Raw genomic sequence first — 6,000 nt, forward strand, 5'->3', positions numbered from 1 at the left:
GGGGAAGACATGCAGCAGAGGGAGCACAGGCCGGATTTGAACCCGGCTCCGCCGCAGCAAGGACTCAGCCTACATGGTAAGCGCTCTACCAGTGTGAGCCACCGGGACGCCCCACATATTTTATTTTGCCCATGTATGCATGCAGCGATAAATTGATTAACTGATCGTTATAGATGCTGGAGTTGGCAAGTTTCTTCCAAACGCCCATTCCTTCATGCCACTGATAGACTATATAGTCTTGACTTGTAAAGATCAACAGATTATTGTCTGTATGCCCTGGAACATGTCATTCACATTCTGATATATGAAGTGTGATACAACCATGCGCCTAGATGGCACTAGGAACGGGGGAATATGTCCCCCCCAGATTCATAGTGATCCCGATCCGTCCACCCCACTTTTAGTGACAAACATATTCGGTAAAACAGAGGATTAATGTTCTGTAGTTAGAGTATTGACATTGCAGCGCACAAAGAGAATCTGGTGGCTAATAATGCGTTCAATGTCTACACGAATGTCAGAACTTTCTACATTGTTCCCAGTTTCAAGTTCCGAGCTCCAAGTTCCGACTTTCAGTGTAAATATTACACACAAAACAGCGTTACGGTAAGAACGTGTTAGACCCGCCTTCAAAATAAAAGCAAACACATGTAGCTTTCAAAATAAGAGCACAGAGCTAAAATATGGAATGATTAAGATGGAATAATTGCATTAGAATTTGTGAGAGGCACCAAATTTAGGCTTTTAGAGCAAAAATGTTCTCTGGTGGAGCATGCCCACGGACCCCCCTACTTTGTTTCGGTCCCCCATCATAGTCTCAGAAAATCTTGTGGGAAACACTGGTCCTAAAGGCTTGACAGACTGTACAGACAAGAAAATGCCCAGTAGTATGTTCAGAGTAATAAAAGGAGGAGAGATGTTTTGGGTCCTTCATTGAGTCAGCTTCAAGTCAGTAAATGTGTTTGGTTGCACTGGGAATTTTATGTACAAACTTCTTTTTATTTATGTAAATATGTTGGTTGTTGTTTACAATAGAATTAATTTAAAAATAATCAAATATAAAATATTTTGGTGAAGGCATGGAGTGGAAAAATAACTAATTGAGTTGAAATCTTTTGCGTACAGCTTCGTCCCCCCAGTTCATCCCACTTTTGATCACAAGTATTAAAACTGAATCGATATCAGACAGTAACTGACTTATCTTCCAGTGCTGTTGTGGGATTTCTTAGCCATCATGAAGAATATAAAATAAAAGACAAAAGGCAACAAAAAACTTTCCTCATGAAAAATGCAGGAACCCCTGAAGCAACAAGCCCTGAGTCATCAGAATCAGACCTGCGGTGCATCACTTATGTCTTCTGAGATTCTTTAATGTTTATCGACAGCGTGATGTTTTCAACAGTTTCAATGGAGAAATACTTTCCAGCCTTGAATTCTCCAACTCAAATACAAAAGAGCACATATTTACGTAACACTGTTAATGTCATATTTTATAGCTGCGGTACTATGATTATATGTGTCTAGTAACAGAAAATGCCTTTATCTGACTTAATGTCATTTATTACAGTCACTTATATTTTTTTATTCAGACTATAAAGAAACAAATGCAAGCAATTTCTGGTTGAGTCATTCAAATGACATTTTCATATTGTTTTGTAAAAATCCTACGAGTTGAGGCAGCAAATGTGTAGACTCGAGGTGTGTGTCCACGAGGTGAAAGATAAATAATGCCTGAACAAAAGGAAACGTAAAGTGGAAGCTTTGAGGATTATTGGAAACACATTATCAGAGCCACTTAAATTAAGGACGTGTCATTAGAGGGGCAACAGTGTGAGGATCTAAGCAAGAGCAAGAGGCAGGCTACAGAGAGAACAAAACAAATTTAGACTTTCATTAAAGCAGAAAGGTTTGTTGTAGATAAATGAATCCATTTAACGTTCACAGCGGGAAAGTGTTTGCATCCTCTTGTTTTGTTTTACTCGCTAAGTGCAACATAATGAGAGTGAAAATGATTGATTTGCTTCAGTGTTATGCAAAGTTGTTGATGAGTTTCATTCATGTAGTTTTGACTACAGGAGCAGCTCGGCAGATAGATGCTTCATAATCTTTCGGTTATGAAGCCGGATACATTGGTTTTAGACAGGTTTTAAATTAATTACCTTGTAATTGTCAAAGAGCTCCCAACAATATCCCTTTAATCCTCTGCTGATTGCATTGCCCCCTGACACAGATCACTGTTACTGCATCATATGGATCCTCAGTGGCGGTTACTTAGTATTTGAGTCTATCCGGTTACTCTAAGCAGCCTTATTTAAAGAGGATCTACGGTTCCACACATGAAGAGAATGAAGCAACAAGTGATTTCAATGCACATGTTGAACATGTCAGGGACGGTGTGTGACTTTCCACAAGTTCGAGCATAGTGGCATCCAAACACCATTTAACATCCTAACTGTGCACAGTAAACTGTTAACTTTTTTCTAACTTTTGGCAATAAAAACTACTTGACCAATGTCCCAGTAAAAGAACAAGGTTGGACTTTAAAACAAGCACAGTATTTATGCACTTAATTACTAATAGAAGCAGTTTGAGAACAACACTGATTCTTGGTTCGACACCACAGTCTGAGGTTCCTCTTCTCCCACGTAGCATGAGCAGTTCTTCATGCCCTTTATGTTACGTCCATTACTCTGAAGGCCAGAAGGCACCATTGAATGAAAGCAGCTGCCACGGTGACAAGGCCGGTGATTGTGTGTCCCTTTTGGAAGGTGTGTCAGGTAATTGTGCTTCTTCTTTTTTTTTATTTATTTAAGCTTAACCCTGTTTTTCCTTCTGTGCCTAATCTTAGCCGAGTGTGTATGAAATGATTAATTACATGGGGGCTGCACGGAGGCGTAGTGGGTTGCCAGTTCAACTTTGGCTTGCAGCTCTTCTGTGTGGAGTTTGCATGTTCTCTCCGGGTCCTCCGGCTTCCTCCCACAATCCAAAGACATGCAGCTTTGGTTTAATTGGTGAGTCTAAATTGCCCATAGGTGTGTATGGGAGCGTGTCTGTCTCTGTGATAGTCTGGCAACTTGTCCAGGGTGTACCCCACCTCTCACCCAATGTCAGCTGGGTTCAGCTCCAGCTCCTCACGACCCGAGTCAGGATAAACAGTTAAAGATAATGAATGGATTAATCACATGTTTGCAACCCTACATGTTATATTTTGTAGGATATTGTGTCTTCTATATCTATGTGTCTGTAGCTTGAGCTGCTGTGACAACTACATTTCCCCACTAAGGGATAAATAGTCATATCTTATCTTATCTTGTGCAAATCAAGCTGCAAACTTTTTCGGGAGAAATCATAAAAACTCGTTCATGAGAATATGTTGACTTTTCCTACAGTAAATTAGGGAATGGTTTATCAGAGGTAGCCGAGAAATAGGTGATGTAAACAGCACCATTTGCTTCCATTTTCATGGATGGAAATAAATATTTTGTCAATCAAAAAAAGTTGAGGCAGGTTTCGGTTCTGTAGGTGGCGCTGTCTTTTTGTCACACACTATCCATCCAACTCTTCCTCAGCAGATAAAGAAGGAAAAACTTTTAAAAGACCAGAACCTATAATAAAGGAGAAAGCCTGATGGCAAATTGCTGCATTTATGTTTAAAGCACTGTACAATTTTCTTCTCACTCACACAAAAAGAAGACAGCAGGTTTGACATTCAGTAAAGGTGATGGAGCAGACCGCCCAGCGTGCAGAGAGGTCATGGTATGTCTCTGCACCCTGCTGGGCATCCAGGACACCCAAGACCAGGGGCGGATCTCTGACTGTGCAGGTCTTCATTAGGATGCAGACAGACACATGTTCCCCACATGGACCACAGGAGCAATTACATCAATACTGAATCTACTGCTCACACTTTTTCATTTTCTGATGGGACAAACCGGGAGCCAGACAACTACTGAAATAACTGCTCGAGCCTGCTGCTACAGGTGCTGCAGAGATCACGGCATGACATGATGAAGAGGCTGAAATCTCTATTTCTGAAATATTTATGAATAATCAAATCACACCCGTCACATTCACTCACTCAGACATATTCAGGCGGGAGAAACACTGCCACAAGTGTGATCCCAATATGTCTTGGTCACATTTCTCTGCTTAGATAAAGCCACATGCAGGATTCAAACCAGAAGCCTTCAAAATAAATGGTAATTTCTGCAACCAGCAGGCACTTATACTGGAGGTGCAGTAGTGACTTAAAAAATGATATAAAATAAAACAAAGGATGTGTAATATTTGTTCCTTTTGACCTGAGATTCAATCTCATTGCTGCCATAAAAAAATGTTTACTGCAATTAAATACAGCCAATGATTGGTGGTAAAATCAGGATTTTCTTTGCATATTATAGCATTTAAATTAAATGCACTTCCCTATATTTAGCTGGTATTTATGAGTTGCTAATTGGAAATGGGGATTTTGCATTTACTGGCAGCAGCTGAATTAATTACACATCAAATGTTTAATTAGGTCGCTGCAGTAAGAGTAAGTAAGTAATCCTATAGCCTTAAGACGTGAAAAAAATACCGTGCAATTCGCAGTATTATAGAAGTAATTGCACTATGTTTACGCGTTTTTTCATACATATATAAATATTTAAGTGCGTCTTTTTATTTCAGGTGCACATGCTCATCCACAGTGCGCGTGAGATTTAGTGATAAGAGTTGTTAATTGGGTTTAGGAGCACGCGGAACAACGCGAGATCACGGAGCAATGACAGTAATTGCGTTAGAAAGTTATTTTCTCTTACCTTTTGGGTTTGTTTTATTTTGCAGGATTTGAGTGGTGCCCTGCCTGAACGCGCTTCCTCACTGCTCCTCTGATGATGAAAAGGTACGTCAGTGGTTTTAAATGTTGCAGAAGCTGAAGGGAGGGAAGTATTACTGTCGCATAGGTGGGATTTTTTGTTGTTGTTTTCTTAATTCAGCTGTCCCTGTTCCAGCAGCGCGCTCACAGGCAGCAGAGTGGAGAGGTGACGATCAGCCAGATCCTCCGCACGTAGCAGCTCGCATCTGATGCTCAAGTCTCTCCTTTCCTTTCTTTTAAATCGAAAATGCTGTCACTGTCATGTGACCATTCCCAGCCGTCCAATGCGCTCCCTACAACTCCTCCATCCACACACACACACACCAAATAATGCTGCAGCTTACTATGCAGCCTTTAACAGCTAGGAGAAAAAACATGCACGTTTGCCCTACATACTTTGCTTAAAACTGGTCTAATGTGGATGCATTGCAAGCAAAAAAAATTATGTTCTTATGTTCACTATATGATAATCTATGTATATGTATGTTACCTATGTATTAATGCAGCTGATTTAGAGTATTTTAGAGAAAAGAAAATCTCCAAAATTGAAAATCTCATCAATTCAGCTTCAGGGAAACATGTTTTTCTCACATTTTTCAGTATGTAACAGGCCCCCTGCCTTCCACACACCAGCCTCTTTTAAAGCCTCATCCATCTTTCGTGTCATTCTGTGTCCATCAGCGATTCGTGTTTGGCCGTATTTCGCCTCAGGCACTGCTGATGTGAGGGATTTGATGTCTCAGGCTGTGTGAAGCCGCAGAAACCCAGCTGGCGAAGTTATGGATCCCACCAGGGTAATGGATAAAAGTGCTGTGTGTGATTCACCAGAGCAGAAAGTAAGAGTGAGACTTTCGGTCTCTTTTTATATATGTAATAATGTTTGAGAATGACCCCGGAGATTTTTGTAAAATGTTCAAAAAGATTAATTTTAGGATATAAACTCTTCAACAGGTGCTGGACCAACTGTTTTAGCAATGTAGGCCTACCAGACTGTCCAGAAGTGTCTTGACAACTATAAAATGGATTATCATGAAACTTTGATTCATGATTCCCAGAGGACATAGCATACCTCTTGTGCCAACATGAGGTTAACATACATTAAATATTTCAGCAACTATTGGATGGATTGTTGGGACATTTGCTAT

At 40.4% G+C, this 6,000-nt stretch overlaps 1 protein-coding gene across 1 annotated transcript in view; it reads right to left on the reverse strand.

Annotated features, from left to right (window-relative positions):
• Nucleotides 1–4,960, reverse strand: part of rap1gapb (RAP1 GTPase activating protein b) — a 147,780-nt gene extending 142,820 nt beyond the window's left edge. The window contains exon 1 of the mRNA XM_059330157.1: nt 4,800–4,960. The gene's annotated coding sequence lies outside the window, so the exon portion shown is untranslated. The remainder of the gene's footprint in view (nt 1–4,799) is intronic.
• Nucleotides 4,961–6,000: the final 1,040 nt, after the last annotated feature.

This window comes from Centropristis striata, chromosome 3, assembly GCF_030273125.1.
Source record: "Centropristis striata isolate RG_2023a ecotype Rhode Island chromosome 3, C.striata_1.0, whole genome shotgun sequence".
NCBI lineage: Eukaryota > Metazoa > Chordata > Actinopteri > Perciformes > Serranidae > Centropristis > Centropristis striata.